This window comes from Salmo salar, unplaced genomic scaffold (genome assembly GCF_905237065.1).
Source record: "Salmo salar unplaced genomic scaffold, Ssal_v3.1, whole genome shotgun sequence".
In the NCBI taxonomy this organism is placed as follows: Eukaryota; Metazoa; Chordata; class Actinopteri; order Salmoniformes; family Salmonidae; genus Salmo; species Salmo salar.
Window position 1 is genome coordinate 1 of NW_025549562.1, and position 27761 is coordinate 27761.

Sequence of the window (27761 nt, forward strand, 5' to 3'; positions counted from 1 at the left end):
ACTGATAGATTTCAGAGGCCCGAAAGATTCTGGAGTCATGGACTGAGCCAGGCCATTTTGCCACAACATTGCTGATCACACAGTCAGCATTGCAGACCATCTGAAATCATAAGATGAGGAATATTACACCAATCAATGCACATCACTGGCAATGCAGAGTGTTCGTCAATGGACAATATCAAAAAGTTATGTTCACCTGAACATTAATGCTGTGAAAGGATTTCCTATTCACAAAATCGGCCTCATGGGCACCTGAGGGGGCTTTTATCCTTATGTGTGTGCAGTCCACTGCACCAATGACATTGGGGAAACCTGTCACACAAAGTAATGAGTATCCTACTATGTGTTAACAGTTGTCCTGTAATTTGTAGATCCTCTTACCTGCAATCCTATAGAACTCCTCTTTGATGTCACAGAGTCTTCTGTGGCCAGGGAAGGAGATGAAGACATCTGCTAATGCTTTGATAGCCAGACACACACTCCTTATTGTGCGGCAAATTGTGGCCTTGTTCAGCTGTTCTGCATCCCCCACTGAGTACAGGAAGGCTCCACTAGAAAAAAAAGCGCAAGGCCACACAAACCATTTGCTCCACACTCAGTGCATGGCTCCGTGCAGTGCGGTGCTTAATCCTGGGACCCAGTAGTCTGCATAGATACCTGATGCCATCTGCAGAAAACCTGTATCTTTCATATAGATGGTCATCAGGGAAGGCCAGTGGGTCCAACCGGTCCCCTGAAGACCCTTTCTCGCCTGAAGGCTCTCCCTCAGCACAAGTGCTTCTTCATCCACCACATCTCGCACGAATGGGCATGCCATTGTCAGAGCAGAAAGGAACACACAATTTTGGGCCTTCATATAGGCTAGTGGCCACACCTGGTGCTGGGGGGTGGGCAAAAGAGGGCGATGCCTTATAACGATGACTTGGTTGTACTGATTGCTGGGAAAATAAAAAAAACCTTAGAAAGATGCCACCGTCCTGTGTGCTCACAATAAGAGCTCATATGTCATGGCTCACTTGACTTTACGAGAATATACCTAATTTTTATTTTGAGCTGTGTCATCTTCTTGGAGCTGGGGAGGAAAGAAAAATAATGATTAATACATTTGTGTTACAGTTAGCATACAGTGTACATTGAAGGCATATCTCACCTCCCTCTCAAGTTTTTTATTTTCAAGGTCCAGTTTCCTAATTGTCCTCTTTTTATTTCGGACTCCAGTGCAAGATTTTCCATCTTTTTCTTCTTGTACTGAATGTCTATGTCTGCCAGTTCTATTTGGCGCCGGAGGTGGTTGCCATACAACTTTCTGATAGCTTGTGAGCTCTGTGAACACAATACAATTAGCGCAGCTGGAATTTGGCAGGATGTGGTGTCCTTTTATTAATACGCACTATGTTGCCAGGCTGGTTTTCCCACTGTATAGCATCTGGGTCCTGTAAAAGAAATTAGATTTTTGATTTTGATGAGGACTCCTCACCATTGTAGAGTAAATAGTACTTTCACAGTCTTAACATGATACCTCATGCCTTCTGGATTCCAGAGAGATGGTCTCCTCCTCATCATCGTCTCCATCATGTGCTGTTGCTGCTGCACTGGGGCCTTCACCCTATCACATTTAATCGGATTCATATTGAAGCTAGTAGACAAGACATGCCAGGCCTACAGTATGCCTTTGATGGAGTACTCACTGGATCAGCATCGTCTGGTGCTTGTGCTGGTGGCTCTAACAGGAACACAGTGCTGCCAGACACTGCAAGGCAATAGGTAAACCAAAGTCAGACAGTCCAAATTGATTCAATATGAATGTGGTTGTATCCCATGTAGAGATGGAAGGACAATACCTTGAATGAAGCGGGTGGCATCTTGGGAGGAACCTATGCTCGTCTCTTTCCCCCCAGGGATCCCCTCTAAGACGGGCCTGCCTTTATTTAGCTCCAAGGCCATGTCCTCTGCTGGGGTAAGGGCAGCCTTTGGTGACCCACCACCCGTGCCTTGTCTGTGGGTATTCTTTTTCACTGCTAAAACAGTACAGACAATGTGTGAGCAGGCACCTTCTGGGTACAATATATGCTTGTGCTTTGTTAAATATTAGTCAGGGACCATACCATTCTGCAGAATGTTCTTGTATTTGATTTTGACCTGCTGCCATGTCCGTTTTGGCCCGTTCATGTTTAATCTACACACACACACACACACACACACACACACACACACACACACACACACACACACACACTTAATGGAGTCACACTGCAAAAAATTACTTGGTATTTTTGTCTTGTTTTCAGTAAAAATATCAAAAAATCTATCATAGCTTTATACAGTGTGATGGAGTTACTTTACACAATTCACTCATATCTGCAGTGCATTTCAATTAAACATTTAACCGTTTCATAATTACAGTACAACTGCATTTTTGGAGATGTGAATTAAATATTTGAATTGTAATTGTGATGTTTCAGCGGAGCGGTGACTGTGTAATTGTGCACTACTTACGCATTCAGGCGGTCTGCAATACTTTGCCACGCTTTTTCTCTTTGCTTTATCACTGTGGCGGTGTTGCCTTTCTTCTTAATTATATATTTTACCTCCTCGTATGCCTCCATGAGGATTTGTGCTTCCCGACGGGAAAAGTGCGCGGCTCTAGTTGCCATGGTAAATCAGTTAATCTGTGATCTGTGGCGGGGTCTATTTGAGTGAGCCGTGAGCGCGCACCTATCCAGGATTGGTTTCACCTGGCTTAATGAATCCGTGTCTGCTCATCCTGGCTTGGTCTTTGTGCAACCAATTAAGCCTGGACGCACATGTTTTGGCTTCATTGAGCTCAGCTGAGTCATTTATCCCGGATGTCTTAATTCTACTTTTGTGCAACAGGCCCCTGGGGTGCAAAGGAGCAAAAACAACAACAAAATGACAATATGGGGATGAGGTAGTTGGATGGGCTATTTACAGATGGGCTATGTACAGGTGCAATGATCCGTAAGCTGCTCTGACAGCTGATGCTTAAAGTTAGTGAGTAGTGATCAGTGTATTTGCAGATATGATACTGTCTCCAAATGCCACAGTAATGAATAGGATTATGTACATTAGTGATTTGATTAACTAAAGTAAAAATAGCTAGCTATATTTCAACAGAAGTCTGACTGTTAAAAAATATTCCCCTTTTTGTATTTCCAGGAGACAGCAGTATGTGGGGAAGACACTCTTTGCCCACTTTGAGTCGAATACACAGTCATCTAAAAAGCTGTTTGTCGCCACCGACAAGAATATCTTTGCCTCTTTCAACTCCAGGACTGGAGATCTCTGTGAGTATTTGTAATTCATATTACAATACGAATATGTTTCTAGCTTTTCTCTTTGACTCTGAAATCTGTGACAAGAATGTTTTGAGTTGCATAGAGTTAAATATTTTTCATTCTGACTTTACAGTTTGGAGACATGTGGACAAGACCGGACCAGAGGGAACCATAGACACACTTCTGCTACATGGACAAGGTGACTACAGCCTTTTAAAAGTTTGTTGTAGACTTGCCTAGTTTCTTGGCCTAGCCAACATAACCGTGTTGTACACAGTCAATTATATAGGCTTTATCTAGGCCTATGTTCATTTTAAGATTCTGCGTTCATCTTTGACGGTGGATATTTGACTGTTCTTTACGTCTTCTCTAGATGCTCTGATGGTGGTTGGAGATGGTCGTTTGCTCCGTTCCTGGGACACAAACATTGGCGGGCTGAACTGGGAGGCCGTGCTGGATACTGGCAGGTGTGTGTCTCTTTGTGTGCAGATGACCTGTTTTAATTTTATAGCTGAGAGACACTCAATAGAAATGGACAATGATTTTTAGATATTTTGCCAGATGACTAAGTACTCATAATGTCTATCTCTATTTCAGCTTCCAGGCTGCGTGTTTTGTGGCCATACAGGACACCGTAAAGCATGTGGCAGTGCTAAAGAAAGCTGCCATCTCTCTCCACTACTTGTCCAATGGACACCAGAAATGGGTCGAGAACCTGCCTGACAGGTAGGTGCTGGTGCTGGCTGGGACCAGGCATGGGTTCAAATGGTATTTGTTTTATTTCAAATGATTTAGCTGCACTTGGTGATGCTAACCTGACGCAATGGAGCCAATCAAATGTAGCCAAAAGTGCAAGCCCTGCCCATCTGGCAATCCGTAAAGGCTCAATCAAACGCTCAAAGTATCTAAAATATTTCAAATAGTATTTGAACCCAGTCTACAGCACGTAGGTAATATGCATTTCATTTTCAGGACTGTGTAAAACTGCTTGACTAATTATTTTCTGTACCCCACAGTGATGCAGTCCAATACCAGGCAGTGTACTCTGGGGGAGAAGAGGAGGTTTATGTGTTGGGGTTGGTTCCTAACTCTCACCTCACTATCATAGCCTACAGTCTAGAGGATGGAGAGATCATCAAGCAGGTAACTGCTTTAGAACTGTCATCAAACCTTCATTGGCAACCATTTTAAAATTCATTAAGGTATCATTAAAGGGCCTGTTTTCCAGAGCCAGATTAAGCCTAGGACCTGGATAACCTTTTCAGCATGCTTTTTCAGTCCAGGAGGAAATGGAATCTGTGTCTGAGGAAACCAGCTCAAACTGTTAGTCCTCCATCAGTATCTACACTGTGTCTGTTGGTCCTCTGTAGCCTGTACACACACACACACACACACGTCCTGTCTCTAACCTACTGATTCCTGTCTGTCGTTGTCCTCAGAGATCAGTCGAAGCCCCGTGGCTGTCCAGTGTTGAGTCTAGCTGTGTGGTGGTTGGTCACGGGTTACTGATGTGTGTGGACCCTGCCACATTCGCCCTCTACACCCTCCCTATACAGGCTGAGGATACTCCAGAGTTTAGCCAGATCCTACTACAGGTACCCGTCTCCCACCGTCACAACCGTATCGTTCAGTGAGCCAGTGCTTGATGGTAACAGATATGTTTGAAACTGAGAGACATAACATGCGATTGTAGAGGTTAAAGTTCTCTGTCACTGCGACAGATTTCTGTCATATGAAGTAAATCATTTTTCTGGGTTAAAACAAAAACACTCCAGGTAACACTTAAACCTCAAACTAGATTTGAAAGTGTGTATATATCTATGTCAAATGCTTTAAGTCCGTTATCATGTATATATATCTATCTCAAATGCTTTAAGTCCGTTATCATGTATATGATAATGGACCTGTAGATTTTCAAATAACTGACCCTTTTCTGGCCTGTAAATCGATTTTTGACAAACAAATCCGTCATTAAAAACAATCTGAGCGGCCCTCTGTTAAATTTCAAAATCCCAATGTGTCTCTTGAGCCAAAAAGTTTGCCTGCCGATCTTAATAAGGTTCAGTCATGGGATTTGTTTTTGCTTTAACTTCTGTGATTTTAAAATTTTTTTTAAAGGAACTCCCCTCAAAAAAGGTTATTTTTCGTTATTATACTTTTCTTTTTCATTAGTCCACTGTTAAAACATTCCCAAAAAGTTTTTGCATGTCAACAGTCAAGTTTTCAAGATGTTGGCCTTTCAAGATAACAGAGTGTCAGTTGCCTCATATGACGCAAAACACATCCTGATGATGAGGCAAGTGACACTTTGCATCTTGAAAGTCCAACGTCTTGAACTTGACTGCTGCCGAATGTATCAACAGTGGACTACACCGTCTCACGTCAAATGGCGACATTCAACCCTCTACCGATTTGTAAAAAAAAAAAAAAAAGAATAGTTCCTAGTTCCTAATTCTGAAAACATACGCTAGCTAGTTTGAATGGTCAGACGCTAGCTAGTTTGAATGGTCAGACGCTAGCTAGTTTGAATGGTCAGACGCTAGCTAGTTTGAATGGTCATATGCTAGCTAGTTTGCCAGCTTGTTGATGAAGTTGTACGGCACCAAAGTTATTGGACTTGTTCTCAAAAATCAGCATCCGACTGACAACTGGCTCTGCGTCTCTCGCTACATCGGAACATTTGGCCAACGTGATGACATCACAGCAGAACAGAATGAAAACTCATTTGGGAATAAGAGAACTTCACTACACTAGCTAGCGTGTATTCAGCACGGAGTGTGTGAACTGGTGTTGTTGGCATCCCTACCTTTTTGTTTCATATGGGTTGATTTGTGACTGGTTCAGGCAGCAAACAGACGCTAGCAAATGTTAACGTGTTTAGCAGATTTCAATTGTTTTTGACTGGATTTTTTTCCTTTTAAATCCCGTGAATACCTTGTGCATTAATAATCCCATTGATGCTATTGCTTGTTGAGTGGAAAGGAATGGTCCGATGTCTTTCTGTTGCTTAATTTCCTAAACCCCCCCCAGTCTCTGGATCTAGAGGTGTCCCCAGGCTTCCAGCCCGTCCTGGTGTCCAGCCAGCCCCACCCGGCTCGCTCCCCCCTCTCAGAGTTCTTTCTCCAGCTTGGACCAGACCACCACGTCCTGCTGCAGCTCAATGCTGATGGATACACCATCGCCCCACTCAGAGACTTCCAGCCCGTACAGATTCGTTAATTCATTCATTTTTTGTTTATTCAATATAGTTGAATTCAATAAACTTAATTCATCCCAGACAGGCAATTATTAATGTCACTGACCATAAACTGTGTCTACCTGTATACAGTAAACCCTGTCTACCCGTATACAGTAAACCCTGTCTACCCGTATACAGTAAACCCTGTCTACCCGTATACAGTAAACCCTGTCTACCCGTATACAGTAAACCCCGTCTGTGAGTTTGATTACTGCTATATTTTTCCAGTACTATAAGTCTCTCTGGATAGTGCATCTGCTATGTAGCATACAGTATATTATTATACTATTTAACCATTCAACCTGGATAATATTGGACCTCGAATGTTGTTAGTCGGAAGGTCAGTGACGCTGAATGAGTTCTAAGTGGGCATATAAACGCGTTTCTATGTGTTTTTACAGGCGTTCTTAGTCTCATTTGCCACCACAGGAGAGAAGACTGTTGCTGCCGTCATGACTCCCAAAAACGAAACTGTGAGTCGTCATCGTGTCTCACAGTTGCTTAAAATCGAAGTGTTGAGTCATGCATTTAAAAATTCTTATTTTACAATAACAGCTTACCAGAGAACAGTGGGCTTAACTGCCTTGTTCAGGGGGCAGAAAGAAACATTTGTGGTCCATATAGTAGTTTATTATACTGTTGTAAGTAACCCGTTGGTTATCTTCCTTGTTGTTCCCACTCCAGGCTTGTGCTGTCAACCTGTTCAGCGTTGACTCTGGTCGCAGGTTGTTGGATACCACTGTCATCTTTCCCCTGGATCTGAACGGTGGGAAACCACACAAGGTGAGTCTGTCTGGCTTTTGGAAAATCAGGTACAGGGTAGTAAATATGAGTTTGACACGTCCAACCATTCGCAGAAAAGTCCAAAGGAAATGCTGTTGGAATCTACCTATAGGAGGTTACAGCACTGCAATCAATCACATTTATTTATAAAGCCATTTTTACATGATCTGTTGTCACAAAGTGCATATACAGTAGTCTCACCCTGTAGTGCCCGGTGCCTCACCCTGTAGTGCCCGGTGCCTCACCCTGTAGTGCCCGGTGCCTCACCCTGTAGTGCCCGGTGCCTCACCCTGTGGTGCCCGGTGCCTCACCCTGTGGTGCCCGGTGCCTCACCCTGTGGTGCCCGGTGCCTCACCCTGTGGTGCCCGGTGCCTCACCCTGTGGTGCCCGGTGCCTCACCCTGTGGTGCCCGGTGCCTCACCCTGTGGTGCCCGGTGCCTCACCCTGTGGTGCCCGGTGCCTCCCCCTGTGGTGCCCGGTGCCTCCCCTGTGGTGCCCGGTGCCTCACCCTGTAGTGTCTGATGTTTTTCCTCCCCAGCTGTACGTCCATGCCTTCCTGAAGAAGGACGACTCTGTGGGCTACAGGGTCCTAGTGCAGACAGAGGACCACGCTCTCACCTTTATACAGCAGCCAGGTCAGTGTATACATATACACACACACACACACACACACGCACACACGTTGGTTTTGCTATCCTTGGATTCCTATTCAAAATCCTATTTTCCCTAACCTTAACTCTGAACCTAACTCCTAACCCTGATTTGTAAACCAACCCCCTCAGCTTAAAATAGCTTTTTCCCCATGTGGGGACTGCGAAATGTCCCCACTTGTCTGAATTGTCCTTGTTTTAGTATCCTTGTGAGGACTTCTGGTCCCCGCAAGGATAGTAAAACCAGAAACGCGCACACACACTATGGATTTGTCTGCCATTGTAATCTTTGGGATGGAGAAACGCTCTCAGTGTGGAAACCTAAACGACAAATCAGATATAAAACATGTAGAAAAGATAATGATCTATATATATTTTTCTTTTTATCTTTTGAGAACTAACAAAAGTTAAACAGTTGGAGAGAGAATTGAAAATAATAAAAAAACAAAGCATTAGTATTAATTTTGTTATTATATTTCTGCAAAAGAACACAGCATTATTCGTGGAAAAAATGCATAGAATTGCAGGAAATTGGCTTTAAAACTCAGTTTCTTTCAGCTATCATGGAAACATATGTAGAATTGCAGGAAATTAGCTTTAAACTGCAAAAAGGATTCTCAGCTTCATCGAGAAATATGTAGAATTGCAGGAAATTTTGCTTAAAAAAATCTCAACAGCGCCAAGATGTAAAATATTCTCTACGATGTAGCCGTGACGACGGGCGACCGTTCTCATTGCCACGCCCACCACCTAAACGTATTTTTGATTCACAAAAAAAACCCTACACACTGGAACACACACTGTTTTATATGAATGTAAATTGTTAAGTCTTTTTGTATGTAATGTCTCTTTTTGTTATGTGGCAGACCCCAGGAAGACTAGCTTTCACCTTTGGCTTACGGGGATCCTAATAAAAATCACATATCACACACACACACACACACTAGACGAGGCTTCTAACCAACACCTGTGATTTCAGGACGTGTGGTATGGACCAGAGAGGAGGCCCTGGCTGATGTTGTTACCATGGAGATGGTGGACCTGCCGCTCACTGGGACACAGGCGGAGCTGGAGGGGGAGTTTGGCAAGAAAGCTGGTAAAGAACATCGGAGATCAGAGACTAGCTAACCTTATTCATATTGTCATTTTAAAAAACACAACGTAGCGAAGACGACGTGCATCAAATAAAATAATTGAGGATGATACACAAAAAGGTATTTCTCTAAAACGATACGATTAACGTTATTATGCTTTTAGTCATTCCCTTTAAAATCTATGTTTTCAACATGTCTTTTTTTGTAAAAAAAAAAAAAATGATTCCATGTATTTAATTTTTTTAGGTGTTTTTGTCTCTTTTTGGCTTTGTATAAGTATTTGTGATGGCCTGTGTTTGTTGCCGCCAGGACCGTATAATGTTATTTGACCCTGTCTAAGTTAATTGTCTTCTATGTATTGCTATCCCCAATTGGCTTAAGTCTTGCTCTGTCTCTTTGGTTTTCTAATTGCTGCGCGTGGATCCAGCCATTCAAGGTAAAGCTATGAGCTTTCTGTCTTTTCTGTTTGCTTATGTTGAAGATCAGTAGCAAAGGGCTCTGATTTTAAGTTTCTGCTTTGTTGTTTGGTTGTGTTCTTGTAGTCTTTGTTGTGTTCTTGTAGTCTTTGTTGTGTTCTTGTAGTCTTTGTTGTGTTCTTGTAGTCTTTGTTGTGTTCTTGTAGTCTTTGTTGTGTTCTTGTAGTCTTTGTTGTGTTCTTGTAGTCTTTGTTGTGTTCTTGTAGTCTTTGTTGTGTTCTTGTAGTCTTTGTTGTGTTCGGTTGTGTTCTTGTAGTCTTTGTTGTGTTCTTGTAGTCTTTGTTGTGTTCTTGTAGTCTTTGTTGTGTTCTTGTTGTTTGGTTGTGTTCTTGTAGTCTTTGTTGTGTTCTTGTAGTCTTTGTTGTGTGGTTGTGTTCTTGTAGTCTTTGTTGTGTTCTTGTAGTCTTTGTTGTGTTCTTGTAGTCTTTGTTGTGTTCTTGTAGTCTTTGTTGTTTGGTTGTGTTCTTGTAGTCTTTGTTGTGTTCTTGTAGTCTTTGTTGTTTGGTTGTAGTCTTTGTTGTGTTCTTGTAGTCTTTGTTGTGTTCTTGTAGTCTTTGTTGTGTTCTTGTAGTCTTTGTTGTGTTCTTGTAGTCTTTGTTGTTTGGTTGTGTTCTTGTAGTCTTTGTTGTGTTCTTGTAGTCTTTGTTGTTTGGTTGTAGTCTTTGTTGTGTTCTTGTAGTCTTTGTTGTGTTCTTGTAGTCTTTGTTGTGTTCTTGTAGTCTTTGTTGTGTTCTTGTAGTCTTTGTTGTGTTCTTGTAGTCTTTGTTGTGTTCTTGTAGTCTTTGTTGTGTTCTTGTAGTCTTTGTTGTGTTCTTGTAGTCTTTGTTGTGTTCTTGTAGTCTTTGTTGTGTTCTTGTAGTCTTTGTTGTGTTCTTGTAGTCTTTGTTGTGTTCTTGTAGTCTTTGTTGTGTTCGGTTGTGTTCTTGTAGTCTTTGTTGTGTTCTTGTAGTCTTTGTTGTGTTCTTGTTGTTTGGTTGTGTTCTTGTAGTCTTTGTTGTGTTCTTGTAGTCTTTGTTGTGTTCTTGTAGTCTTTGTTGTGTGGTTGTGTTCTTGTAGTCTTTGTTGTGTTCTTGTAGTCTTTGTTGTGTTCTTGTAGTCTTTGTTGTGTTCTTGTAGTCTTTGTTGTTTGGTTGTGTTCTTGTAGTCTTTGTTGTGTTCTTGTAGTCTTTGTTGTTTGGTTGTAGTCTTTGTTGTGTTCTTGTAGTCTTTGTTGTGTTCTTGTAGTCTTTGTTGTGTTCTTGTAGTCTTTGTTGTGTTCTTGTAGTCTTGTTGTTTGGTTGTGTTCTTGTAGTCTTGGTTGTGTTCTTGTAGTCTTGGTTGTTTTGTTGTAGTCTTTGTTGTGTTCTTGTAGTCTTTGTTGTGTTCTTGTAGTCTTTGTTGTGTTCTTGTAGTCTTTGTTGTGTTCTTGTAGTCTTTGTTGTGTTCTTGTAGTCTTTGTTGTGTTCTTGTAGTCTTTGTTGTGTGCTTGTAGTCTTTGTTGTGTTCTTGTAGTCTTTTGTTGTGTTCTTGTAGTCTTTGTTGTGTTCTTGTAGTCTTTGTTGTGTTCTTGTAGTCTTTGTTGTGTTCTTGTAGTCTTTGTTGTGTCCTTGTAGTCTTTGTTGTGTCCTTGTAGTCTTTGTTGTGTCCTTGTAGTCTTTGTTGTGTCCTTGTAGTCTTTGTTGTGTTCTTGTAGTCTTTGTTGTGTTCTTGTAGTCTTTGTTGTGTTCTTGTAGTCTTTGTTGTGTTCTTGTAGTCTTGTGTTCTTGTAGTCTTTGTTGTGTTCTTGTAGTCTTTGTTGTGTTCTTGTAGTGTTGTGTTCTTGTAGTCTTTGTTGTGTTCTTGTAGTCTTTGTTGTGTTCTTGTAGTCTTTGTTGTTTGGTTGTGTTCTAAGTCTGTCATTTTGTTTGTAGATCAGTTTGTGAGCTTCAGTGTTGACCTGGTTTATTTAGTGTCCCTGTAGAAAGAATCCACCGGGTTCCAGATTAACCTGAGGAAACATCTTGCGGTCCAGCCTTCTATCCTGACGACTGCAACCATGGCTGTTTTAGAATCTAACGACTGAAAGTGTAGATGATAACGTGTGTCCGTCTGTCCGTGGTTATCCCTCTCCTCAGACGGCTTATTCCCCATGGTGCTGAAGCGTCTGTCATCCCAGGTGACTCTGCTCCAGGTGTGGCTGGCACACCTGTGGAAGTTGTTCTCACGAAGCCCGTAAACCCCGCAGCCAGGTTAAGAACGAGGTCACCATAGAAACGTTGTCCAGGGATGAGTTCAACCTGCAGAAGATGATGGTGATGGTCACGGCCTCGGGAAGGTGAGCCGAGGGGGGTGGGGGGGGGATGTGTGTGTGTATAGATGGCAGAAGGTGATCCTCATGGTCACGGCCTCGGGGAAGGTGAGCCGAGGGGGGGTGGGGGGTTGGGGGGGATGTGTGTGTGTATAGATGGCAGAAGGTGATCCTCATGGTCACGGCCTCGGGGAAGGTGAGAAACTACCTGATAAAAAACATGCAGCCCCTCCCCCCTTCAACACCCACGTTGGTAGAGAGAGGTTCTGTTGACCTCAGCACCCACATTGGTAGAGAGAGGTTCTGTTGACCTCAGCACCCACATTGGTAGAGAGAGGTTCTGTTGACCTCAGCACCCACATTGGTAGAGAGAGGTTCTGTTGACCTCAGCACCCACATTGGTAGAGAGAGGTTCTGTTGACCTCAGCACCCACATTGGTAGAGAGAGGTTCTGTTGACCTCAGCACCCACATTGGTAGAGAGAGGTTCTGTTGACCTCAGCACCCACGTTGGTAGAGAGAGGTTCTGTTGACCTCAGCACCCACATTGGTAGAGAGAGGTTCTGTTGACCTCAGCACCCACATTGGTAGAGAGAGGTTCTGTTGACCTCAGCACCCACATTGGTAGAGAGAGGTTCTGTTGACCTCAGCACCCACATTGGTAGAGAGAGGTTCTGTTGACCTCAGCACCCACATTGGTAGAGAGAGGTTCTGTTGACCTCAGCACCCACATTGGTAGAGAGAGGTTCTGTTGACCTCAGCACCCACATTGGTAGAGAGAGGTTCTGTTGACCTCAGCACCCACATTGGTAGAGAGAGAGGTTCTGTTGACCTCAGCACCCACATTGGTAGAGAGAGGTTCTGTTGACCTCAGCACCCACATTGGTAGAGAGAGGTTCTGTTGACCTCAGCACCCACATTGGTAGAGAGAGGTTCTGTTGACCTCAGCACCCACATTGGTAGAGAGAGGTTCTGTTGACCTCAGCACCCACATTGGTAGAGAGAGGTTCTGTTGACCTCAGCACCCACATTGGTAGAGAGAGGTTCTGTTGACCTCAGCACCCACGTTGGTAGAGAGAGGTTCTGTTGACCTCAGCACCCACATTGGTAGAGAGAGGTTCTGTTGACCTCAGCACCCACGTTGGTAGAGAGAGGTTCTGTTGACCTCAGCACCCACGTTGGTAGAGAGAGGTTCTGTTGACCTCAACACCCACGTTGGTAGAGAGAGGTTCTGTTGACCTCAACACCCACGTTGATAGAGAGAGGTTCTGTTGACCTCAGCACCCACGTTGATAGAGGTTCTGTTGACCTCAGCACCCACGTTGATAGAGAGAGGTTCTGTTGACCTCAGCACCCACATTGGTAGAGAGAGGTTCTGTTGACCTCAACACCCACATTGGTAGAGAGACGTTCTGTTGACCTCAGCACCCACATTGGTAGAGAGAGGTTCTGTTGACCTCAGCACCCACATTGGTAGAGAGAGGTTCTGTTGACCTCAGCACCCACATTGATAGAGAGAGGTTCTGTTGACCTCAGCACCCACATTGGTAGAGAGAGGTTCTGTTGACCTCAGCACCCACATTGGTAGAGAGAGGTTCTGTTGACCTCAGCACCCACATTGGTAGAGAGAGGTTCTGTTGACCTCAGCACCCACGTTGGTAGAGAGAGGTTCTGTTGACCTCAGCACCCACATTGGTAGAGAGAGGTTCTGTTGACCTCAGCACCCACATTGGTAGAGAGGTTCTGTTGACCTCAGCACCCACGTTGGTAGAGAGAGGTTCTGTTGACCTCAGCACCCACGTTGGTAGAGAGAGGTTCTGTTGACCTCAGCACCCACATTGGTAGAGAGAGGTTCTGTTGACCTCAGCACCCACATTGGTAGCACTTTGCAGTAGTCCTAGTCAGTCTCATATATGCAGAGTGTTGTGTTACTTCAGTCCTAACACAAGCTCTGTAAAATGCTCTGGATGTGATGTGGTTTTTGTGCAATTGATTTTAATAAATGATTGGAATGTTGTTTGAAATGATGTTCGGCTTTCACAGTGCATTTGTCCTTGGCCATAAAATAAGTGTTATGCTTTTATAGCACACGTTATGAAATAATCTTTTATCTCTGTTTTGGTTCCAGCTCTTTGGCATCGACAGCAAGTCAGGCTCTATTCTGTGGAAGCACTACCTGGAGAATGTCCAGCCCAACGCAGCCTTCAAACTGGTAGTCCAGAGGACCACCGCTCACTTCCCCCATCCCCCACAATGCACTCTGCTCATCAAGGATAAGGTAGGAAACAACACCGTGGACTGTGTTGCAAAATAGTCCTTACTACACTTTATTTATTTATTTATTTATTTATTTAAGAGTTCTGGTGATTTGTAAGATTCCCCAACGATTTTAAATGTGATCTTGAAGCTGGAAAAAGCCATCGGAGCTGTCGTTTACCAAGCGTCTCAGTAGGAATTACAACCTACATTTTTACGTACTGTAACTAGGTAGGGCAGCTCTTACTCCGACTGGATGTAACGTTGGAGGAAATGTCTCCTATTTTTCTAAACATTTCTGCTCTCGCTGTGTCTGGTTTTTCCCCCCAGGACACTGGCCTGGCCACCCTGCATGTGTTCAACCCCATATTTGGCAGGAAGAGCCACATCGCCCTGCCGGCCCTGCCCCGCCCCATCCTCCAGTCACTACTACTACCTGTTATAGACCAGGACTACGCCAAAGTCCTGCTGCTGGTCGATGACCAATACAAGGTAGGACTACATCTGTCTGATTGCAAGGCCTTGAGGGATGAAACGTCAACGGGTTTTAACTGATGTGTAATAAAACATTCTGCTGCATTTGTGGGAAAGATTTGCGCCTTTTCTTTTGTAAAGTACCTGTTAGTGTTGACTCCCTTTTAATTTTTCTGCCTTTATATGTGTTCCCTCCCTCCAGGTGACAGCCTTCCCCTCTACGAAAAACGTCCTGCAGCAGCTCCAGGAGATGGCCTCCTCGATCTTCTTCTACCTGGTCCATTCAGAGCACGGAAACCTGTCTGGATTCAGACTGCGCAAGGTGACTTAACACTGTGTGTGTACGTGACATTCATTTGTGTGTGTGTGTATGCATGGATGTGACATTGAGAGTGTGTGTGTGTTCATCCAGGACTTGTCCACAGAGCGAATCTGGGAGGTGGTCCTACCTACAGAGGTCCAGAAGATAGTAGCTGTCAAAGGGAAGAGGCCCAACGAACATGTCCACTCTCAGGGCAGAGTGATGGGAGACCGCAGTGTTCTCTACAAGGTAAACGCTGCTCTAGGTGGCAGGACAGTGTTCTCTACAAGGTAAACGCTGCTCTAGGTGGTAGGACAGTGTTCTCTACAAGGTAAATGCTGCTCTAGGTGGCAGGACAGTGTTCTCTACAAGGTAAATGCTGCTCTAGGTGGCAGGACAGTGTTCTCTACAAGGTAAACGCTGCTCTAGGTGGCAGGACAGTGTTCTCTACAAGGTAAACGCTGCTCTAGGTGGCAGGACAGTGTTCTCTACAAGGTAAGCGCTGCTCTAGGTGGTAGGACAGTGTTCTCTACAAGGTAAACGCTGCTCTAGGTGGCAGGACAGTGTTCTCTACAAGGTAAACGCTGCTCTAGGTGGTAGGACAGTGTTCTCTACAAGGTAAACGCTGCTCTAGGTGGCAGGACAGTGTTCTCTACAAGGTAAATCACTGCTCTAGGTGGTAGGACAGTGTTCTCTACAAGGTAAACGCTGCTCTAGGTGGCAGGACAGTGTTCTCTACAAGGTAAACGCTGCTCTAGGTGGCAGGACAGTGTTCTCTACAAGGTAAACGCTGCTCTAGGTGGTAGGACAGTGTTCTCTACAAGGTAAATCACTGCTCTAGGTGGTAGGACAGTACTGTCATGGCCAAAAGTTTTGAGAATGACACATTCATTTTCACAAAGTCTGCTGCCTCAGTGTCTTTAGATATTTTTGTCAGATGTTACTATGGAATACTGAAGTATAATTTAATTACAAGCATTTCATAAGTGTCAGGCTTTTATTGACAATTACATAAAGTTGATGCAAAGAGTCAATTGCAGTGTTGACCCTTCTTTTTCAAGACCTCTGCAATCCTCCCTGGCATGCTGTCAATTAACTTCTGGGCCACATCCTGACTGATGGCAGCCCATTCTTGCATAATCAATGCTTGGAGTTTGTCAGAATTTGTGGGGTTTTGTTTGTCCACCCGCCTCTTGAGGATTGACCACAAGTTCTCAACGGGATTAAGATCTGGGGAGTTTCATGGCCATGGACCCAAAATATCGATGTTTTGTTCCCCGAGCCACTTAGTTATCACTTTTGCCTTATGGCAAGGTGCTCCGTCATGCTGGAAAAGGCATTGTTCGTCACCAAACTGTTCCTGGATGGTTGGGAGAAGTTGCTCTCTGAGGATGTGTTGGTACCATTATTCATGGCTGTGTTCTTAGGCAGAATTGTGAGTCCACTCCCTTGACTGAGAAGCAACCCCACACATGAATGGTCTCAGGATGCTTTACTGTTGGCATGACACAGGACTGATGGTAGCGCTCACCTCATCTTCTCCGGACAAGCTTTTTTTCCGGATGCCCCAAACAATCGCAAACGGGATTCATCAGAGAAAATGACTTTACCCCAGTCCTCAGCAGTCCAATCCCTGTACCTTTTGCAGAATATCAGTCTGTCCCTGATGTTTTTCCTGGAGAGAAGTGGCTTCTTTGCTGCCCTTCTTGACACCAGGCCATCCTCCAAAAGTCTTCGCCTCACTGTGCGTGCAGATGCACTCACACCTGCCTGCTGCCATTCCTGAGCAAGCTCTGTACTGGTGGTGCTCCGATCCCACAGCTGAATCAACTTTAGGAGATGGTCCTGGCGCTTGCTGGACTTTCTTGGATGCCCTGAAGCCTTCTTCACAACAATTGAACCGCTCTCCTTGAAGTTCTTGATTTACATTTACGTCATTTAGCAGACGCTCTTATCCAGAGCGACTTACAAATTGGTGCATTCACCTTATGATATCTAGTGTAACAACCACTTTACAATAGTACATCTATAACTTTTTTTTTGGGGGGGGGGGGTTAGAAGGATTACTTTATCCTATCCCAGGTATTCCTTAAAGAGGTGGGGTTTCAGGTGTCTCCGGAAGGTGGGGATTGACTCCGCTGTCCTGGCGTCGTGAGGGAGCTTGTTCCACCATTGATGATCCGATAAATGGTAGATTTAGGTGCAGTCTTACTGGCAGCAATATCCTTGCCTGTGAAGCCCTTTTTGTGCAAAGCAATGATGACGGCACCTGTTTCCTTGCAGGTAACCATGGTTGACAGAGGAAGAACAATGATTACAAGCATCACCCTCCTTTTGAAGCTTCCAGTCTGTTGTTCGAACTCAATCAGCATTACAGACTGATCTCCAGCCTTGTCCTGGTCAACACTCACACCTGTGTTAACGAGAGAATCACTGACATGATGTCAGCTGGTCCTTTTGTGGCAGGGCTGAAATGCAGTGGAAATGTTTTTTGGAGGATTCAGTTCATTTGCATGGCAAAGAGGGACTTTGCAATTAATTGCAATTCATCTGATCACTCTTCATAACATTCTGGAGTATATACAAATTGCCATCATACAAACTGAGGCAGCAGAAAATGAATATTTGTGTCATTCTCAAAACGTTTGGCCACGACTGTAGACTACAGCAGGGGTTCTTCAACCTTTACAGCCTGGGACCCAAATGAGAAATGCGGTGTTTTTCCTGGGACCCAAGCTTATGAAAACATGCATCTATATGTAAAAATTGGTGCATTTCATTGTCCTTATGCCTAAAACAAATGCAGTATAGACAACAAATGATGAGACCCATATAAATGATTAAAAACACTCTTACATATCTGCCTAGGTTGGAACTGTTGCTGTTAAAATTAATTCACATTAATTCATTCTGAACTGGAATAAACTGACTGATCAAATCACACATATGTCGGTCTGTCTGTCATGGTCTGTCTGTCATGGTCTGTCTGTCTTGGTCTACATTTGACATTTTAGTCATTTAGCAGACGCTCTTATCCGGAGCGACTTACAGTAGTGAATGCATACATTTTTTTCCATACTGGTCCCCCGTGGGAATCGAACCCACAACCCTTGCGTTGCAAACACCATGCTCTACCAACTGAGCCACACGGGACTAGTCTACATCTGTGTGACGTGTTAAATAATTGTATTCAGATTTTTTTATTTTTTATTACTTGTATTTTAACAGCAACAGTTCCAACCTAGACTCCAACAGTAATTTATACAGTAAGATGTGTACCGTAGGTGTGATCATATTGATTCTCCATCTGTATTACACTATCAGTATCTCGCTAGCTTGCTTTGGCTAACATTAGCTAGCTAGCTATTAGCTGTGTACGAGGGGATTGTTTGTAAGAACTAATCTACTACTATGGAGAGAGTACTCGCTTATTTCTGCTAATCATTACCTGTTATAAAATGACGACAATGCCTTGCTAGCTGACTTACTCGTCCACTGTCGAAGCATTGTTTCCTGAAGCATTCTGCCCCGTTCTGTCAGAACTCCCTGGGTTTAATGTCATGCTGTGGACGTTTGGTCAGGACGGGTCATTTTTAATTTGTTCGTTTTGAGAGCCTAATTCCTAGCATGCTGACCAAACCGGACGTGTGGTTTACCCACACCAGAAGCGATCAGGACACGCAGGTTGAAATATCAAAACAAACTCTGAACCAATTATATTAATTTAGGGATAGGTCGAAAAGCATTAAACATTCATGGCAATTTAGCTAGCTAGCTTGTTGTTGCTAGCCAATTTGTCCTATTTAGGTAGCTTAATTTGTCCTGGTATATAAACATTGAGTTGTTATTTTACCTGAAATGCACAAGGTCCTCTACGCCCGACAATTAATCCACACATAAAACGGTCAACCGACTTTGTTTTTCATCTCTCCTCCTTCCTTAAGGCTTATTTTTCTTCTGTGGACTTTAAATGGCGGTTGGCAACCAACTCTACAGCATTACTACACACCGACAGGAGTGTGGACCTCAGTTCATCTTTCAATCCCCCACGTGGGTATATGCTACTAAAAACCAATGAGGAGATGGGAGAGGCCGGACTTGCAGCGCGTTGAGTGTCACAAATATAACTAATTTCTATTTTAGCGACCTGGCCACGCAGATGCCCGTGAGCAGTGTGGGTGCAATGATTGAATAACATGTATGTGAATGTTTATTTGTGCGACGAGAGCGGTGTGGTCAGCAGGTAAGCACTTCACCGCGCAAAACACATTGCGGCCGATCCTTGTTATTTCTCAAAGTTTGTACAAAACCAAGAGAAACTCATCGCTGTATTTGCGTTTCATGACGATTTGAGCTCACTCAGAACTTGTGGCTAGCTTGAGTCCATTTGATGGCGAGTGGGAATGACAAGTCAGTGGCTGACAGCACTGCAGCGTGTGGGTCGCGGAGTGCAGTTGCGCACGTGGTCAAATCAATTCCAGTAATTAATTAAATAATTATACATTTACTCTGACACGTCAACAACCCACTATTAACATGTCAAGTGGGTTGCGACCCATACTTTAAGAAAGGCTGGACTAGAGAGTCTACACTCAGACTATTAAGGGCCAGTTTCCCAGATCCAGATTTAGACTAGACTGGACTAAAAAGCATGTTCAGCGGGTAATATCTGCAAACTCTGACCCAAAAGTTTAACTTTTAATAATTTTTTTGAGGAGCAACAAGTGCACATACAAACTTGTTGGAAATAAGAGAAATTGTGATTTAAAAAAAATATATATATTATTTTTTGTTGTTGTTGTGAAGACCTGAATAACAGTCTCTTTCCTTTTTACCTACCGCAGTACCTAAACCCTAACCTGCTGGCAGTGGTGACGGAGAGTACAGACGCCCACCCTGAGCGGGCCTTCGTGGGCGTGTTCCTGGTCGACGGTGTGACTGGACGCATCATCCATGAAGCCGTCCAGAGAAAGGCCAGGGGACCCGTCCACTTTGTCCACTCTGAGAACTGGGTGGTGGTGAGTAGTAGTAGCAGCAGTATTCGCAGTAGTAGTACTACTATCAATAGTAGTATTAGCAGTAGTGGGAGCAGTAGTATTATCAGTAGTGGGAGTAGTAGTATTATCAGTAGTGGGAGCAGTAGTATTATCAGTGGTAGTAGTATTATCAGTAGTGGGAGCAGTAGTATTATCAGTAGTGGGAGCAGTAGTATTATCAGTGGTAGTAGTATTATCAGCGGTAGTATTATCAGTAGTGGGAGCAGTAGTATTATCAGTAGTGGGAGCAGTAGTATTATCAGTAGTGGGAGCAGTAGTATTAGCAGCAGTAGTATTAGCAGCAGTAGTATTAGCAGCAGTAGTATTAGCAGCAGTAGTATTAGCAGCAGTAGTATTAGCAGCAGTAGTATTAGCAGCAGTAGTATTAGCAGCAGTAGTTAGCAGCAGTATGAGCAGTAGTGGGAGCAGTAGTATTATCAGTAGTGGGAGCAGTAGTGGGAGCAGTAGTATTATCAGTAGTGGGAGCAGTAGTATTATCAGTAGTATTAGCAGTAGTATTAGCAGTAGTAGGAGCAGTAGTATTATCAGTAGTGGGAGCAGTGGTATTATCAGTAGTGGGCGCAATAGTATTAGCAGTAGTATTAGCAGTAGTGGGAGCAGTAGTATTAGCAGTAGTGGGCGCAGTAGTATTAGCAGTAGTGGGCGCAGTAGTATTAGCAGTAGTGGGCGCAGTAGTATTATCACTAGTGGGCGCAGTAGTATTATCAGTAGTGGGCGCAGTAGTATTAGCAGTAGTGGGCGCAGTAGTATTAGCAGTAGTGAGCGCAGTAGTATTATCAGTAGTATTAGCAGTAGTATTATCAGTAGTATTATCAGTAGTATTATCAGTAGTATTAGCAGTAGTGGGAGCAGTAGTATTAGCAGTAGTATTATCAGTGGTAGTAGTATTATCAGTGGTATTATCAGTGGTAGTAGTATTATCAGTAGTGGTAGCAGTAGTATTATCAGTGGGAGTAGTAGTATTATCAGTAGTGGGAGCAGTAGTATTAGCAGTAGTGGGAGCAGTAGTATTATTAGTAGTATTATCAGTAGTAGTAGTAGTATTATCAGTGGGAGCAGGAGTATTATCAGTAGTAGTATTATCAGTGGGAGCAGTAGTATTATCAGTAGTATTATCAGTAGTAGTATTATCAGTGGGAGCAGTAGTATTATCAGTAGTAGTAGTATTATCAGTAGTGGGAGCAGTAGTATTATCAGTAGTGGGAGCAGTAGTATTATCAGTGGTGGTAGTATTATCAGTGGTGGTAGTATTATCAGTGGTGGTAGTAGTAGTATTATCAGTAGTGGTGATTGCAGTAGTATTATCAGTGGTGGTGGTGGTAGTAGTATTATCAGTGGTGGTAATAGCAGAAGTAGAAGTAGAATTTACAGTAGGAGTAGGAGTGGTAGGAGTAGCAACAGTAGTAGTAGTAGTAGTAGTAGTAGTATCATCAGCAGCAGCTGCTGCTGTTACGGTCACAAGTGTTAAAGATTTCTATGGTGAGGAAAAAGGTTAATGAACTACTGTCTTCCAGCTATTGAGAAACCCTGAAAATGTTCTCTCTCTCCGTCCCTCTCCACAGTATGAGTACTGGAACACCAAGTCCAGGCGTAATGAGTTCAGTGTGCTGGAGCTGTTTGAAGGGACAGAGCTGTATAACAGCACAGTGTTCAGTAGTCTGGACAGACCCCACCTGCCCCAGGTCCTACAGCAGACCTACATCTTCCCCTCTCCCATCACCACCATGGAGGCTACGCTCACTGAGAAGGGCATCACCTCCAGACATCTCCTCGGTCAGTATGGGTAGTTCTGTGGATGGGTGGGTAGTTCTGTGGATGGGTGGGTAGTTCTGTGGATGGGTGGGTAGTTCTGTGGATGGGTGGGTAGTTCTGTGGATGGGTGGGTAGTTCTGTGGATGGGTGGGTAGTTCTGTGGATGGGTGGGTAGTTCTGTGGATGGGTGGGTGGGTAGTTCTGTGGATGGGTGGGTGGGTAGTTCTGTGGATGGGTGGGTGGGTAGTTTTGTGGGTGGGTGGGTGGGTAGTTTTGTGGGTGGGTAGTTTTGTGGGTGGGTAGTTTTGTGGGTGGGTAGTTCTGCGGGTGGGTGGGTGGGTAGTTCTGTGGGTGGGTGGGAGGGATGGGTGGGTAGTTCTGTGGGTGGGTGGGTAGTTCTGTGGGTGGGTGGGTAGTATTTAAAATAATAAAGACATTACAAAATGTTGCCTAGACAATAACCAAGAATACCAAGAAGTATTTGTTATTGACAGTCATTAATGATTTTCATGGTTACATTTATTTTTTATTTTTTTGCTAAACCTTTAGTTATGCAGATTTTGCAATGGTGTTTAGTGGATTTAATACCCTCTTTCAGCACTATCTGTATCGTAATTAATTTTGCTCTGGCTATTTGTTTTATCTCAGTGGGTTTACCATCAGGAGCCATCTTGTCTCTCCCCAAGATGTTCCTTGATCCACGGAGACCAGAGGTCGTCACTGAGCACAGCCGGTTAGTACCAACACATGTTCATTAGGCACCAAAAGGAAGAAAATGTACTGAAACTGCGAGGGAATACCTATTTTTGTCCAATTACGAATGCATATTTTTGTTTTCTGTTGCAAAACATTTTGCTACATTGTACACTAATGAACAGGACCCTGTTGTTTCAAAGTTATTTGACCGTTAGAGAGGAATATTGGTTCAAATCAAATGTTATTAGTCACATGCGCTGAATACAACAGGTGTAGTAGACCTCACAGTGAAATGCTGAATACAACAGGTGTAGTAGACCTCACAGTGAAATGCTGAATACAACAGGTGTAGTAGACCTTACAGTGAAATGCTGAATACAACAGGTGTAGTAGACCTTACAGTGAAATGCTGAATACAACAGGTGTAGACCTCACAGTGAAATGTTGAATACAACAGGTGTAGTAGACCTCACAGTGAAATGCTGAATACAACAGGTGTAGTAGACCTTACTGTGAAATGCTGAATACAACAGGTGTAGTAGACCTTACAGTGAAATGCTGAATACAACAGGTGTAGGTAGACCTCACAGTGAAATGCTGAATACAACAGGTGTAGTAGACCTCACAGTGAAATGCTGAATACAACAGGTGTAGTAGACCTTACAGTGAAATGCTGAATACAACAGGTGTAGTAGACCTTACAGTGAAATGCTGAATACAACAGGTGGTAGACCTCACAGTGAAATGCTGAATACAACAGGTGTAGTAGACCTTACAGTGAAATGCTGAATACAACAGGTGTAGTAGACCTTACAGTGAAATGCTGAATACAACAGGTGTAGTAGACCTTACAGTGAAATGCTGAATACAACAGGTGTAGTAGACCTCACAGTGAAATGCTGAATACAACAGGTGTAGTAGACCTTACAGTGAAATGCTGAATACAACAGGTGTAGTAGACCTTACAGTGAAATGCTGAATACAACAGGTGTAGTAGACCTTACAGTGAAATGCTGAATACAACAGGTGTAGTAGACCTTACAGTGAAATGCTGAATACAACAGGTGTAGTAGACCTTACAGTGAAATGCTTACGTACTTACAAGCCCTTAACCAACAATGCAGTTTAAAGAAAAATATGTTTTAAGAAAGTTTTTACAAAAATAAACTGAAGTAAAAAAATAAATAAATATAAAATAAGAAAAATAACAGTAGTGAGGCTATATACAGGGGGGTACCAGTACAGAGTCAATGTGTGGGGGTACAGGTTAGTTGAGGTGATATGTAGGTAGAGGTAAAGTGACTGCATGGATAACAAACAGAGAGGCGCAGCAGTGTAAAATGGTGGAGGGGGTGACAATGCAAATAGTCCGGGTAGCCATTTGATTAGCTGTTCAGGAGTCTTATGGCTTGGGGGTTGAAGGTGTTAAGAAGCCTTTAGGACCTAGACTTGGGGCTCCGGTACCGCTTGCCGGGCGGTAGCAGAGAGAAGAGTCTATGACTGGGGTGGCTGGAGTCTTTTTGGGCCCTTGTCACTATATGAAACTCTATGAAAGTAAGAATTGATTTATCATTTATTTTCAGTGAGGAGAACCTTATACCCTACGCCCCAGAGATGCCCATCCGCACAGAGTGGTTCATCAACTACAATCAGACCGTATTGAGAGTGAAAGGAATCTACACTGCCCCCTCTGGCCTGGAGTCCACATGTCTGGTGAGTCTATGGTCTATTACTTTGGTTTCCAACCTGTTTCAGCTACTGTACCACAAAGTACATTTTGCTATGACCACAGTACCCTTGGAGTACCCCTCATGTGCATTTTACCAGTAGGCCTATGGTCTCATGAGTCTTCTCTAGTACCCCCTGTGGATAGGTCAAGTACCCCCAGGGGTCTTAGTACCCCAGTGGATAGGCCAAGTACCCCCAGGGGTCTTAGTACCCCCAGTGGATAGGCCAGGTACCCCCAGGGGTCTTAGTACCCCCTGTGGATAGGCCAGGTACCCCCAGGGGTCTTAGTACCCCCTGTGGATAGGCCAGGTACCCCCAGGGGTCTTAGTACCCCCAAGTCTTAGTACCCCTGGTTGGGAAACTGGTCTATTACACTACCTTCAATGTATCAAGTCTGGACTTCCTTCTGCATTTCTGAGGCCATGGTACACTGACAATGCAGAGCGACTGTAGATGAAATGAAGATTTAAATATGATGTAGGTCAAAGACTAAATACTTAACACGGAATTGTATATGTTTTGTTACACAGGTGGTTGCGTACGGTCTTGACATCTACCAAACCAGAGTGTACCCCTCCAAGCAGTTCGACGTGCTGAAAGATGACTACGACTACGTCCTGATCAGCAGTGTTCTGTTCGCTCTGTTCTTCGCCACCATGATTAGTAAACGCCTGGCACAGGTCAAACTGCTCAACCGGGCCTGGCGGTGAAGAGTCAACTTCTCACCTTTCAACTCTGATCTCTCCGTTGCTGCATGGATGACACCGGGACAATGGTGGTGGACGAGCTGAAGCCGTTTTGGTGGGGGGGGGGGTCGTCATCTTTCTTTTTCAAGAAAGAGATTAATTTCGGGTTGCAAGATTTTCCATAACATTTTTTGATTGTTTAATTTATTTGGTAAGACTTTACATTGAGGTAGAATTTAAGGGGAGTTGCATTCAGAAAGTATTCCTACCCCTTGACTTATTCCACATTGTTGTTACAGCATGAATTAAAAATGGATTTGATTCCCCCCCTTCACCCAGCTACACACAATACCCCATAATGAAAGTGAAAACATGTTTTTAGAAATGTTCGTACATTTATTGAAAATTAAATACAGATTTAATTTACGTAAGTATTCACACCCCTGAGTCAATACCCCTGGTATTCACACCCCTGGTCCCGTGTGGCTCAGTTGGTAGAACATGGTGTTTGCAACGCCAGGGTTGTGGGTTCGATTTCCACGGGGGACCAGTACGGAGCAAAAAAAAAATGGTAAGTCGCTCTGGATAAGAGCGTCTGCTAAATGACAAATGTAAATGCAATACTTTTGTAGAAGCACCTTTGGTGGAGATTACAGATTTCAGTTGTCTTGGGTATGTCGGTATCAGCTTTGCACATCTGGATTTAAGGATTTTCTCCCATTCTTCCTTGCAGATTTTTTTTCAAGCTCTGTTAAGTTAGATGGGGAGCAGCGGTGAACAGCAATCTTCAAGTCTTTTTCCAGATGAGCTGTGCCTGGTTTTCTCCAGACGTAGCACGTTGCATTCAGGCCAAAGAGTTAGATTTTCATCTCATCAGACCACAATATTTTTAGATATGCTCTTTCACATGCATTTTTTAGCCATTTTTCGGGCGTGCTGTCATGTGGCTTTTTCCTCAGGAGTGGCTTCCATCTGATCACTCTCCCATAAAGCCCAGATTAGTGAAGTGCTATAGAGACTGTTGTCCTTCCGGCAGGTTCTCCGATCTCAGCCAAGGAACTTTATAGTTCTGTCAGAGTGGTCATTGGGCTCTTTGTCACCTCCCTGATCAAGGTCATTTTTGCCCAGTTGTTCAGTTTGGTCGGATGGCCATCTCTAGGCAGAGTGGGTAGTTCCATATTTTTTCAATTTCCCAATGATGGAGACCTCTGTACTCTTGGAAACTTTCAACAATCTAGAAATTGTGTACCCTTCCCCCAGATATGACTCATCCCAATTCTATCTCAGTGATCTACAGACAGTTCCTTGGAATTCATGGTATAGTTTCTGTTCTGACGTGTGCTGTCAACTGTGGGACCATATATAGACAGGTGTGTTTCTTTCTAAATCCTGTCAAAACAATTGAATTGGCCACTGGTGGACTCCAATCATGTTGTAGTGACATCTCAAGGATGATCAAAGGAAATTGGATGAACCTGAGCTCAATTAGGAGTGTCATAGCAAAGGGGTGTGAATACTTATGTAAATGAGATTACTGTATTTAATTGTCAATAAATTTGCATTAAATTCTTAACATGTTTTTACTGTCATGTGTTTAATCCATTTTGAATTCAGGCTGTAACACAACAAATTGTAGAATAAGTCAAGTGGTATGAATACTTTCTGAAGGCACTGTATGTCATTGCTATTAACAAATAATGAACTGTCTACACCCTTTATAACCTTCCTTTTAAGATAGCAATGTAAAGTGCTTTTCATGATCTCACTTCATGCAATGAAATGTTATTTTTACCACAACGAAAGAGCAGTTAAGTGGTTACTTGGTGCATTTCAAAGCAGGTGTTCTTATACTGAAACATGATTTAGCTCTGAAAGATGACTAAAACGTCTTTTAAGATTACTAAATGCGGTACAGATTTCGATGAGATTTTGATAATTTTGGTTTATTTTGTTTGTAATGTTTCATTTTTATGTGCTATATTTATGTCTTAAACATGGATTAGCATGGCGCTCTAGAATATACATTTTTCCTTTTTGGGGTGAATGGACAACTCTGCTCATGCAACACTTTAACAAAAACGCCAATGCCCTCAATAAAATGATTCCTATTTCTGAAAGTCTTATTTTTTTAAAATTTTTTGCACAAAGTAAGCGTACTACAGATGTTTGGTTGTGCTATAAAGAAATAATAGCAATTATTTCACTGTCTTTTTTTTATTTTCTTCTCTAAAATTCTCTATCCTTTCTACATCTACGAAATTTTCTTGCTAGTTTGTCGTAGTTTATTATTAAAGCGCTTTATTACAGCGCGTCTTTGATTTAATATCTATGTCGACACTTCCTGTTATTTGGGGGATGTTGTTGAGGAAGTGTTTCTGCTTGTCCGGTAAGGAATCTAAAGATGGCGGTGAGTGGACGAGATGGGGAATCGAAATGGACTGCCGCTGTCCCGCCGCTGTTATCAGCTTCCTACACAACTTTTGAAACGAAAGAGCTACCTCCGCTTATAGAATCCATAAACAACGTGTCCGTCTGTGAAATGCAGCGCTCTGTTGACGAGAAAGAGCTCGATATAACAGCTAGCAACCATGCTAACTTAACTCAGCTCAGTTGTATTGCGCTAGCATTAGCATAGCATGCTACCTACAGTAATATACCTAGTGTGAATTTGCTTCAAGGCATTCCTAGTCGATCCCCAAACATTTCTATAAAAAAAAGATGAAGCCTTGCATTCCTAACAGAGTTTACGGTGAAGTAAACATTGCTGTTAAACCATAATAACTGAATTCGGAAGAGTTTTGTCGTATTTGCATGACAATAAACAAAGCCAAACATTGTAGTTTTTTTTTGGCGAACTACTGTAATGTTAGGCTTTAACGAGCCACAGTTGACGAACTAACTAACATTTCTTGTATTGTAAGAAACGAAAGTTTACCCCGTGGTTCTCTGTTTACTTGATGGTCAAGTTGTTTGCCGTCATGATGTTGCTGATGTGATGGCATGAATGGA

The 27761-nt window shown here is 43.3% G+C and overlaps 1 pseudogene across 1 annotated transcript; it reads left to right on the forward strand.

The window, feature by feature from the left end:
- The first annotated feature begins 3040 nt into the window (after positions 1-3040).
- LOC123738350 (ER membrane protein complex subunit 1-like) lies at positions 3041-26869 on the forward strand (annotated as a pseudogene). Its single transcript, XR_006767500.1, has 24 exons — positions 3041-3048; positions 3136-3305; positions 3430-3495; positions 3670-3763; positions 3894-4022; positions 4313-4439; positions 4736-4891; positions 6327-6500; positions 6936-7007; positions 7219-7317; positions 7856-7952; positions 8947-9063; positions 9489-9497; positions 11631-11830; positions 11960-11999; positions 13931-14080; positions 14389-14550; positions 14735-14854; positions 14945-15082; positions 19678-19851; positions 21453-21663; positions 22291-22375; positions 23922-24051; positions 24597-26869. The product of XR_006767500.1 is annotated as an ER membrane protein complex subunit 1-like (transcript).
- The last annotated feature ends 892 nt before the right edge of the window (positions 26870-27761 follow it).